Below are 12,833 nucleotides of genomic sequence, written 5' to 3' on the forward strand. Positions count from 1 at the left end.
CATGTATTTAATGCCATATACATACCTGTGTACGTGCACCATGTGGGTATGCACATTATTTCTGCAGATGTATATATACATATGTGCACACAAGCATGCATGTACACTATGCACACTGAATAAACTTCTGGATATGTACACAATACGTATACATGCTGCATATGTATGTACACTATTGCATGTGTATACGTTTTATACGTTAGTGTACTGATGTACATTGTATACATGTGCATATGTGTACACTGCACATGTGTATGCATGCTGTAGTGCACCTACGTACATTGGATAAGAATGTATGTTGTATGCATGTGTATACATATAGCAAATAGCATACATGTGTACATACGGATGTGCATGTGTATGCCATATGCATGTACATACAGGTTATAGTATACCTGTGTACACTGTATGCATATAGACGTGTGTACATGCTCTGCATGTACATACATGTTAGCATACCTATGTACATTTGCTATATGGATGTGTGTATGCTCTATGCTTGTACACACATAGTGTACTTGTTTGTACACTATATATATTTGGATGTGTGTACACTCTATGCATGTACCCTACATGGATCTGGATGTGTGTGCACTCTGTACGCACGTAGTGCACTTATGTACACTCTACGTATTCGGATGTGTGTACGCTCTATGCAGGTACACGTGTTACAGTGTGCCATATACGTACATTATGTGGATGTAAATGTGTGTGTGCGCTCTATGGCACCAGGAATAGGGCTCCCGCAGGGATCCAAGAACGCACCATCTCGCTGGCACCGGAGCGTGTAGGATGAAAACAGTTGTTTGTTACAACCTAGTTGAAATTTGGCAGGTTACTCTACCCTTTGCAACGATTTAGGAACAGTCACTTCATTGATGTGTGTGTTCCTGAAATCATAAACAGCTCTGTGAGGTGTGTCTCATCCCCAGACGAGAGAGGGAACCGAAACAACAATGACTCGGTCACTTAAGTGAGGTAGAACTAACACAGCAGCTGTCTAGCTTTCTGTATTATAACTTTGTCAACAGCTCAATGAGAAATCGGCACTCATCAGGAAATGTGTCCACTTTCTACTGTTCTTTATTCGTGGCGTATTAACTGCCTCGTGTTATTCCTCACGATGTAGCAAAATCCCTCCTAGAGTTGTGAATATAAACAGTTCATGACAAATGTAGTATCTTCTTTGTAACATTGAAAACGATATGTAAGTTCATCTTCAGATATTGTTTGGAAGGATGAGAAGGAAGATGTTTAGGACAAAAGAATAGAGAGCTTTCAAGTAAACAGGGAAAATAAGGACTTTGTGCAAAATATTTCCAAATTTGGAATTTGAGAATACTAAATCTCACATCTAAGATCATAGGTAGTTTTTTTTTTTGGGGGGGGGGTTAAAATTAGTACTTGGTTTTCCATGCCTTTGGGAATTTCAGTCCTGATGGAGGATTGCAAGAATAATCTGATTTTTCAGAACAGAAGGGCAGTCTGTCTCAAAGGTAAATTCCAGGTTCTACCATAGAGAAATAGAAATTGCTGTCAACTTTCTGTAAGGTTCTTCAGTTCTTTCCTCTTCTGTGGTTAAAAAACCATCTCTGGGTTTAGTCTCAGCCAAGTTCCTCTTATGAGGTTGCCTTACATTTCGCACAGCTGTTGAGAGTCTTCATCATTCGTAGTTAACTTGTTAAAAGCAAAACCTTGTACTAGTTAGATCTGGGCACCTTGAAGGCAGGGGTTTGTTTTATATTTTTAATAAGCAGCAGGGTGATGGCAGGGCTAGGGCCCTTCATCCCATCATGCATTCCTCTGAGCTTTCAGAGCTCTCACTGCATGCTGAGTGGTGTTGGCTGTTTAGGGTTTAAATAGGAAGACGAGGCTCTGCGACTTGGGACGCTCTTACCACCTTCATAGAGAGCTTGGTGACAGTTTAGCATGACAGTCTGTGCCCCTGCTGTGTATACTTTGTTACGGCCTCACAGAAAGGGTATTGATTTAAACGTGACTAATTTCTTCATGTTTATTTTTGCCTTTATTCCTAGTTACACTCCTGATAATTTTTCTTCCTTTAAAATCTTGCTAATGGCTAGTGAATTAGTGATAAACTATATTTACGTGTTCTCTAAATCTAGCGATTTAATTGGAGGTCATTCTTCTTGTACCATGTGTCAGTGCTGTGTCAGGAAGGCTCAGTTTTACGTTGTCAAAGGATTAACTAGAGCAGGATGCAGCCTTACTGGAAATTGCTCGTTTGTGAAATACAGGCACTTTATTTTTTGTTATACTCGAGGTGTGTTCAAATGTAAACATTTTGAGCCGTTAGAAGGATATACAAGATTGTAATGAAGAAAGCAGCAACTTGATCAAGTACTAGCTAATGAATTTTATGTTTTAAGTATATGGACTGTGGACCTTGGCAATCAGTTCTCATCTTGACCTTTTATTGTTTTATTAGAATCTTGCTCTGTCACCCAGGCTGGAAGGGTGGAGCCCAGGAGTACAATCTCCATTCACTGCAACCTCTACGTCACAGGTTCAAGCGATTCTTATGCCTCAACCTCCCTAGTAGCTGGGGTTACAGGGTGTGTGCCACCATGTCTGGATAAATTATTTTTAGTAGAGATGGGGTTTTGCCATGTTGGCCAAGCTGGTCTGCAACTCCTGACCTCAAGTGATCCACCCACCTCAGCTTCCCAAAGTGCTGGGATTACAGGTCTGAGCCACCATCGCTGGCCTGACCTTCTGTTCTAATATTGGTTATTCAGTCTCGATGATAGCACCTGGTTGTATTAACTTGGGGTAGAAAGCACAATTGCAATGAATCTGGTTGTGTATGTACGTGCTTACTTAGCGTTCATGGCAGCACTGTGAGGTGGGCATTGTTCCTGAAGGAAGGCCGATGGGCAAGTCGGGGCTTAGATACGGGACTTGTGGGCAATCACTGCTGTCCCATGGCTGAGATCAGGCCTGTCTGTCGCCTGTACCCTGAACTCTGAACACACAAACGAGCAACTGTCAAGAGTCGGTGCTCGAGTGTGATGTGGCCTGTGGTGTTTGCCTCGCAGCGCTGCTTTGGCTCGGGGCAACAGGGCAACAGCTCCCTCCCTCGTTCGGCTGCCTGGGAGTCCCAGGAGAACCCACTGATACCGTTTATAAATGCCGGACATCGAGCGTTCTCCTTGGTACCAGCACATCTGGAATTGGACAGCTCGGTTAGATTCTCGGCCAGCAAACCTGTACAAGAGTGTGTGAACTCTGCGTTTGCTTCGCCCGGACAAAGGTGAATTCGTGGTCACTACTGGATGGCAACAGGTGTGGCCTCAGGAGCAGCACGGAGACAGGCACCCGGGTGCAGGAAGAGCATCTTCAAGAGGGGGTGGGGAAGGTGACAGACGCACGTGCGAGTTTAGCTGTTACCGTGGGTGGGGGGTGGTTGGGTAAGACCAGATTTTCTCATTGTTGCCCCTTTCTGAAAAAGACCCTGAATTGACTTCTCTGTGGCTCCTCGCACCTCCTTGCCAGGTTGGAGGAGACTGCTCTCCTGGCTCAGGCCCTGCTTGCGGCATCACGGAAGCTGCTGTTGCTTGCCCTGCCCTCCCTGTGACGTCGTCTGTGCTGTTGTCCGGGAACAGTTCTGCCGAGCAAGCTTGGACTCTGCTCCCTTCTGCTCTTGGATTTCCTGTCTGGAAAGCTTGTGTTCTTTCCTGATTTTTGATGATGCTGAGCTATGTTTTTGCAAGGATCACGCGTGCCTATAGCAGGGAGAAGCCCCTTTGCAATTTTAACATCTTGACGCTCTCAAGCAGAGCTTGCTATCGAAGTTGACAGCCTCCTGTGTTTTTGTTTTGGCAGAAACTGAATTTCAGTCCTAGGACAGCTTCAGCACACTTGATCCTAGCTCTTCTCTCTCACTGCTCCCCTCGTGTGTGGCAGAAATCATATGCCCTGAAGTTTACCAGTCCCTTCATTTGAAAATCAGTTAGTGTATGCGATCCTCATGAGAATTTTACTTTTTATAAAAGCAATCGCAAAGACTGGGTTTTGCGAAACCAGTGTTTTATGTGTATATTAATTGCACTCACAATAAGCTTTGTCTTCTAAATATTTCATGTTTCAGATTAGCCCTGGAATCATGCCCTGGAGTAGTTTTGCTATTCCGCTTTTATTTTTGGCTAAGGTAAAGTTGAGAACATTGTGATATTAGATGTAGTGAGTCCTTTTAGTTTCTTCTATGTCTGTTTTCCTTTAAGCCAGAACCAGCAGACTGATACCAGTTTGTGAGCACCTGGCATCTCCCAGGCCTTTCCTGGGTCTTCCCTCCGCTGTTTGTGGACAGAGCAGTCATTGGTGGAAGATGAACTTGAGAATCTGTGTGTGGAATTAAGTAAATGTCATAGCTCTCTTCTGTGACAAACTGAATGACATTAAGCCCAGTAAATTGTAACAGCAGACTTTGCACATACAAAGCATTGAACACCAGGAAGGTAACCAGGCTGCAATGCTTCTGGTCCTGCACAAGACCTCCGGTATCACAGCACATTTAACATACTGGCAGCATTGAGTGTTTGAAAATGTTGTGTATGTACCATGTCCGTGATTTTCGAGGGCCTGGATAAACACCTCTGGTTATCGCAATCTTTATCAATGGGAGCTTAAGGTTAGTACTGGGGCAGACTGTGTTTTAAAGAATTAAGGTGTCTCGAGTATGTTTCAGTTTTCCCATGAAGAAGAAACATGTCAGCTGTTCTTTCCTGGACTGTGGCTATCACAGTGCCCCACCACGGTCGGTCACATGTTTACTTCCCCTCCATTTAACGGGGCTGGGCTTGGGCCAGAGTACTTCGGTTGTCAAATGTCATATGAGGCTGAGGAACTGTCTTCTGCTTCATCATTAGCTTATGGAAACACTGTTTTCCAAAGCATACTCTCCTTTATCATTTGTGTTTACATAAAATAATGGAATGGTTATTTTAACTGTGCAGTTTCCTATGTTTGGTTATTTAATTGCAGAAAGATAATGGTATTATTTTGCTAAAATCTGTGCTAGGAATTGTGCAAAATCTTTGTGAAATGCCCAGTTTACTAGCTTAAGTTATAGATCTTTGTATAGAAAAGAAAAAGCCTATTGCTACAAGGAGCATTGTCTTTATCGATGCAAAAAGCTTTAAACTTATTGGCCGTGTAGTAGGTAAAAATGCATCAGAATGTGACGAAAACTGAGAAAAGCATTGAAGTTTTAAAATCTGCTCTGCAGTTTTCTTCAACTCCCTTGCAAGATACTTAATTTGAATAAAAGACAGAATAAAGTGTTCCCACTGAGGAAAGTGGCAGGAGGACTGTTTAGAATGTGTTCTGAATCTGAGCAGTCCTGCCACACTCGTCTGTGATGTGGTGGTGTCCATGGTGTCACTTTTACAGAACTTTAAGAATGCCTCTGTGAATAAAATACATTTTATTCTTAGTATTTCTGTTTTGAGTTTTGAGGTGTGTAAAACATGTTAATGGTTTCTTTCCCTTACAGAATTTGCTTGTTCTTTTTTTTTTTTTTTTAAATGCCTACAAGACTCTGAAGCACATTAATCGCTTAAAAAGGAAAGAAAAAAAAAAGGGCCAGGCGTGATGGCTCACGCCTGTAATCCCAGGGCTTTGGGAGGCCGAGGCGGGCGGATTGCTTGAGCCTCGGAACTCGAGACCCAGGGAACCAGCCTGGGCAACCTGGTGAAATCCCATCTCTACGGAAAACACACAAATTAGCTGGGCATGATGGCTGCACACCTGTAGTCCCGGCTACTCCAGAGGCTGAAGAGAATCGCTTGAGCCTGGGAGGCGGACCTTGCAGTGAGTGGAGATCACGCCCCTGCTGTCAAGCCTTGACAGAGTTGGGACCCTGTCTGAAAAACACCAACGTTCATAACGTATGGGTGAACTGCCCGGCTGCTCTGTCTAGAGTAGAATAAATCTAATTATGTTTTTGCCTTTTATTAGCATTGAAATTTTCTTAATTATCCCTTTGTTTTCATTACATTGTAGCAATATATTGCTGCTTAGAGTCTGGAACAAGTAGGCTTCTCTGGATCAGGTTCTTACTGGATGGCTAAAACTTAGAATGATTTTTCCCTTCCTTGGATGTGACTTATAGAACTTTGCCTTTTGAGGTGATGTTCTGCATTTGATAGCGGACACAGGAATGCCCGAAGAATTCACTTACAGGGCTAAAATATACGTGCTTTGTAGTGTTTCCCTCCTAGAATGAAAACGGTACCTCTCATTTGTGGGTCGATGATGCTATTTGCTGAAAACTTTTTAAATTTTATTTATTTTATTTTTTTCAGACAGAGTCTTGCTCTGTCGCCGAGGCTGGAGTGCAGTGGTGTGATCTTAGCTCTCTGCAAACTCCGCCTCCTGGCTTCACGCCATTCTCCTTCCTCAGCCTCCCGAGTACATGGGACTACAGGTGCCCGCCAGCACGCCTGGCTAATTTTTTGTATTTTTGGTAGAGACGGGGGTTTCATCGTGTTAGCCAGGATGGTCTCGATCGCGTGACCTTGTGATCTGCCTGCCTCCTTCTCCCAAAGTTCTGGGATTACAAGCATAAACCGCCGCCCCCGGCCAAATACATGTTTGTTTACTGCCTCAGTCCTCCGTTGGGTAGCCCTGTTCTTCGTCGGATATTCAGGGAGCGGGGGCATCTTGAGTCTTGAAAGGTGTGCTCTGCGAGATGGGAATCTTCCGGCTGCTTATTTAGGGAATCCTGCCGGCTGTCATTTACTGTAGAGCGCAGTTTCCTGGCTGCCCTGGTCTTTGAGGGGAGGGAGACTGAGGGGTCATTTTCCCACCTGGACCAATGTGTTTATTAAACCTGGCTTCTGTATCATTTGGATCTTTTTATGAAGGAAAAGCTACATCTATGACTTTCAGATGAGTGGAAGTCATGTTAAAAATATATATATATATATAGGCTACTATGGAGAAGTTTTGTCCTTGTGACTTGTGAATACAGTCACAGGAGAGCAGAATGTTCACGGTGTGGGTGCTTACAGTGTACATCCAGAGTCACATTCTTCACTAGTATTACGTTAAAAAGTGACAAATAAGAGAAAAATATTTTGCTCATTACAACGTCGGTAAGAAGCTGGCAGCACTCTTGTTTTTGGAGGGGTGTGAAGGGAATATTGAGAAAGTGTCATCAACATTAGACTCGCCCACTCTGCAAATCCTGTGCCAGCTGGAGTGAGGACCCCGTGATGGAAAGATGCACCCCTCTGCCCGGAAGGGGTTGAATCTTTGTAGCGCTCAGGACACATGGTTCACCTCTATATAAAGGCAGAGTGTGAAACGCCGTGGAGGCTGAGAGAAGCGATGTGGTTAGCAAGTATGAGTGAGACGTTTGGGGCTTGTTAGCACCTGGCGTGTGTGCAGCAAGCTTTGCTATCTGCACATGTGTGATTCTTAGAACACTGGCGTCTGGAGCCGTGGGGGCTGTCGAGGGCCCCAGCTCCTGGCGGGCTGAGGAGTTCCCTGTTACCACCAGGATAACCGTGATTTTGAAGGCTGTCACTCAATCCCAAGTCCTGGAAGGGGCTCCTTTCAGAGAGGAAAACACCCCTAGAGCCTCAGGCAGAATTCAGTGATTTTTCTTATAATGTTGCTTAGATTTCGCAAACATGAAACCAAGAACATATTTCAGAATGCTTATGGTTCTTTTGTAACCATGGAAACAAAGTAAGTTGCAGTCGATGGACAGTTTGCGGAAGCTGAACTGCCTACATCGTGAGCACGGCGCTCTCCCTACCGCCCTGGGCCTTGCTCCGGTTTGCTGGAGAGGCTTTGCAGGGCCTCTTGGCTGGGATACCTCTCTCATGTCCCATGTTGCTACCCCTGGTCACAGCCATACTGCTGGGCACCTGCGCCGTGAGGTCACTGATTGGACACGGAGCCGCGGGGCAGCAGTTGGTCAGGAGGTGGCATCCACATGGTCCGAAACAGGTTTCTGTTCATTAAGAATGATCATTGCAATAAAAACAGAGTGAAAGAAAACTCTACTGACCTGAGAATGCGTCCGCTGAGTTGCATAGGGAAGTGCAGTGAGGAAGGTGAGGGCTGAAAGGAAATGAGGGAGGGAGAGGAAAGGAGAGAAGGGAAGCGAAAGGGGGAGGGCGGATGGGAGTGAAGAGGGAGATGGAGGAGGAAGAAGAGAGAGGGCGGTGGGCAGGAGCCTGGGAAATGTGTCCCAGAGCCGGTTCCTGACCGTCGTGGGTGCGTCAGAGCTGATCTTCCAGGAGAGGTGGCCTGGGAGGGCTGACCCTTAGGAAGTGAGGGCCAGGGGGAGCTGATTTTTTGGCCCTCAGCGGGGCTGTTGACCTGAGATACAGTCGATAGTTTTCCTGAAGAGATCGTCTGCACAGCCACCGTTTGCTGCCAGGTTGGAGACAGAAGTGCTCCTCCCCATGGATTCTTTCTAGTTTGTGGATTTTTCCCAGGTTACCTGAGCAGCCTGTCAGTGGAAATGTCGGGGATTACTAACATGTCTCCATCCTACAGAGCAGTCGACCAGCTTCCGATCCTGTAGTTGTTGGGGGCACCATTCCGGTCCTGTCAGTGCCGGCCCAGCGTGGAAGCCGCAGCCCGAGGCGCTGGGAAACCTGCGGGGCTCTCACTGCCAGGGTTCTGATGGGAATCGAGCGCTGGAAGAAAGATGTCCTTAGGGCAGAGCCTGGCGAGGAGAGGGGGTGCTGCTGTTGCAGCAGTACATGGAATTTCAAATGACAAATGAAACAAGCTTTTAATTATGACCAGAGCCCTATGCTCTGCGTTTCTTCAAATGGAAATGTTGTGCTGAAATGAAATTGCTGTTAATCGGTTGCCTCATGCAAGACGCAAGACGGAGGGCTGGGAGCAAAGTAGAACGTGGACTTATCTACAAAGCTTCCTCCTCTCAGACTATAATCAGTTGGATGGTGCTACACAGGAATATGAGAGAATTCGTGTGAGAAAGGTGATGGGTGCAGACCTGTGTGACCGGCAGGTGTGGGGGGAGGTTTGAGAGAAGCTTTTGGCTGAAGTGATGTCAGATGCAGGTGCTGAAGTGTGATGTCTGTCTGGATGGAAGAGCACACACGCCTCTGGGCTGCGGGAAACAGATAAAGGAGGAGGTGGACAGACGTGAGTCGTGTCTTAGGAATGGTAGCAATTCAGGCAGACCCAGGATCAGGCTCCCACGGGGGAGGAGTGGATATCAGGACCCAGGGACCGTGGGGCGGGGGTCATGCCCAGGCCTCTGCGGGTCTTGCTCTTGTGTCAGCAGGGCCCTGTGCTTGCCCTCCTTAAAACTTTCCTGATCCATAAAACGGGCACGACAAAATCCAACTTGTGACACTGAAGCTTAAATGAGATGATGTACATGGTGTCTTCCTTCCCTTCCTGACACATCCTAGACTCACAGCTATGGTAGCAGCGACAGACTGGATGGAATGCTGGAGCCGCTTTGCGCCTGGTGAAGCCACATGGATTTGTGCAGTGCTGGCGACTGTCTCTGAAAGCCTTTGGTCATGGCAGTGGCAGCCTGGAGTGGCTCTTGGCATACTTGAGTCTGTGGAGTGCAAGGTTGACTGGAGCTCCGAGGCCATTGATACTAACCAGGGGTGAGCTGATGAGGCCCTAAAACATGGGGGAAGGCCGAGAGGACTTGGCTGCCAGAAGCATTGTAGATTTCTGGCTTCGAGAACTTGCTGACTTATGGACATAGGAAGGTAAACCCAGATGGCTCCAAAATTGTAAGTCCAGAAGAAAGGTGGGAGGGTACAATTGCTGACTAGGTCATGGTTGCCCTGTCCCTTTGTTTCTGGCCATCGTTTCTCCTCCCTCCCCCTGCCTTTGTGGGCTGGAGGGCCTGAGCCTGCACAGCGGTCTATTTCATGATGACAATGGCCGATTATTACCCTGCAGTAAGAAGTCTCTCCATTTTATTTGGCAGCAGTAGTTAAATAAATTTAAGGAGTGATGGTGTAGTAGTATTTGTTTTGTTTGTGCTTTTTTTTTTTTTTTTTTTTTTTTTTTTTTTTTTTTTTTTTTTAGTGTCATTTAACTGAATGTTATATCCAATTTCACTGATCACTTTGAGAGGCCAAAACATGCTTTGATTTGTTATTTTGTGTTTGAGCTAGTTTATTGCCTCACAGGAATGCCAAGTATTCTGTTGTCACACATCATTAAGTATCTCAAATTGTGTTACTATAATACTTAGCTGAATTACCTCCCTTATTTTGGCTTTTAAAAATCTAAAATCTGTGTGAAACACAGGATGGTGCATCTCCATTGAGGGTTGTTGAGAAGTGTGACTTTTCCTGGCATGCTTGAAAATCAGTGACGTTATTTTATAGAAACACTTTGTAACTGACAGCAAAGCTAGAAGCTCCTGTAAAGGGCAGAGTAGGCAACGTGTTATGCTTTGAGGGCCACAGAAGTCTCTGCATATATTTCTTTTGTGAAAACTTCAACGTGTAAAAATCCCTGGCCAAGGCTCGGTCGGGGATCATGGTTTGCAGACCCTTAACAGCAGCTTAGCTGAAAGCTGGTCTCCCATGCGGTGAGCAGGAGCCTACCTCATTGCTTCAGCCAGGAAGATGCTGCCCTCATGCTGGAATTTACTTCAAAGAAACTTGAAAGCTCTGGCACCGCTGCTCATTTCCATACTGTTGCAGGCTATCTAAAATACGGAGGATGCCGTGGCGTTTTGATTTTGTTACTCCTCTTGAACGGCTCTGAGATGGCTCATCATGAGTTAGACATTTGCAGAAATGATCAAGCAGAGCTGCAGTCATCTTGCAGATCAAGTGAAGTTTTTTCTGAAAACTCGTTACAGGCTTAAATTTCTGATCCCATTCCATCCACTGATCTTGTATGATTGGTTTCTTTTTGTACCCATTTGGGTCTATGAAGCGTCTCCCCACCGTGGTAGAAATTTAGCTCTGATTTTGTGCATGAGTCGGTATCCTCACTCCTCATCTGCGAGGAGAAAGTGCTGCAGGTCCTGTGTGGTTTCCATCCCCTCCCTGCACGCGGATGGATTGGGAGGTATTTGTGGTGTGTGAACTTGCTACCCCCAGAGCCTTCTGCTTCATTCCCTGGACCGCTTTCCTCCCTCCTCCCTCCTGACTCACTCCCCTGGACCACACTTCCCCCTCCTGGTTCACTCCTTGGGCCGAACTCCACCCTCCTCCCTCCTGGTTCACTCTCCTGGGCCCCCACGCCTCCCTCCTTGTTCACTCCCCTGAGCCCCCACGCCTCCCTCATAGTTCACTCCCCTGAGCCCCCACGCCTCCCTCATAGTTCACTCCCCTGAGCCCCCACTCCTCCCTCATAGTTCACTCCCCAGGGACCCCACTCCTCCCTACTCTCCTGGGCCACATTCCTCCCTCCTGGTTCACTCCCCTGGGTCCCCAATCCTCCCTCTTGGGGGCTTGGTAGTTTCTGATGTGCTTGTGCCAGCACGATAAGGCTGAGTGGCAGCTCCAGGGCTGCGGCTGCTCACGCAGCTGTGGCATGAGTGCAGAGAACTGCGGGGAATGCAGCTGCCCTTGCTGTGATGCTTCGAGTGTCACAGTCGGTATGGGAAACTGGGTGGGATGCGGATGTCCCAGGAAGGGACAGGAGCCTCCCCTCAGCCTCTGTCAAACAGTTCTCAGCCAGGCGTGGTGGCTCACGCCTGTAATCCCAGCACTTTGGGAGACCGGGGCGGGCAGATCACCTGAGGTCAGGAGTTGGAGACCAGCTTGGCCAATGTGGTAATTTTTGACGCATTAAGGATTAAGGAAAATGACTCACACTAGTTTGCCTTGCTTTTTAATTGATAATTGGTGTAACCCAGTAGTCTGAACTTGTTAAGCAACCATTCTTACCGAAAGACTAATCTTTAAAAGTCTCTTCCTCTTGACACGTCTTTGGCTGCTGTAATCAAATGCAATGTAATCAGCACTGGGTAATGGCTTTCCTTGCTTGGCTAACAAATGCTCCTCAAAAACTTTGATTTCTTGTTATTTTCATTTATAATTATGTTTTAAGCCTTCTAATTTTTCTAGCTTTCCTGCAAGTTGGGAATAACTGATGGGTGCTTAGTTTGGGATGTTGACGTACACTCTATGCCCAGCTACTATGCCATTGTGTGAACACTGATTTCTCACTTTCTCATGAAGACTGATTTCACCTAGTTTGGTAAATTCTATTAATTTTAAGGAAGGGAGTGGAATGCAACTGCTGCTAGGAGGCTTTTCTAAGGATCGAGGAAATGTTGCCATGATTATTACCATTAGAGAAGGAACATAAAAATACGTGCTGCCTTCAGTCATGATGAATATGTAAGTCCGCATCTGTGACTGCAGAAAACGGCAGCCCCAAATCTTAAAATCGTGTGGATGCACCAAGCCCATCTGCAGGGCACTGTGGAGCAGCCTGCATTAGCCGAAGTTAGCCCACAAGCCCTGAGGGATGGTGTCTGAGTTATGATAAGGCTCTGACTTGGGATTAAACAGGCCTCCAAATAGTGTGATATTCTAAACAAAGATATGATACTGCCCAGGGAGCCCAGTGGGCACCTGTAGGCAGTGTAGGTGAGAAAAGGTTCCAAAGAAGATTCCTGCAGCTCAGCTAGGAGGATTCTGTAAGGCAGTAGACACATCAATGTTCACATGGGAGTGTTGAGCTATATTCATTCCTTTTAAGCAGCCAGGCTTGTGTGTGTTTTTAGGGGCACTCACATGGCGCCCTTTCCACCCTCACTGCTGGTTGTGCCTGTTTGATGTTGCGGACTTCTGTGTTAAGTGTGTCCACTCTCCAAATGTATT

The sequence above is a fragment of the Macaca fascicularis genome, chromosome 17 (genome assembly GCF_037993035.2).
Source record: "Macaca fascicularis isolate 582-1 chromosome 17, T2T-MFA8v1.1".
Lineage (NCBI taxonomy): Eukaryota > Metazoa > Chordata > Mammalia > Primates > Cercopithecidae > Macaca > Macaca fascicularis.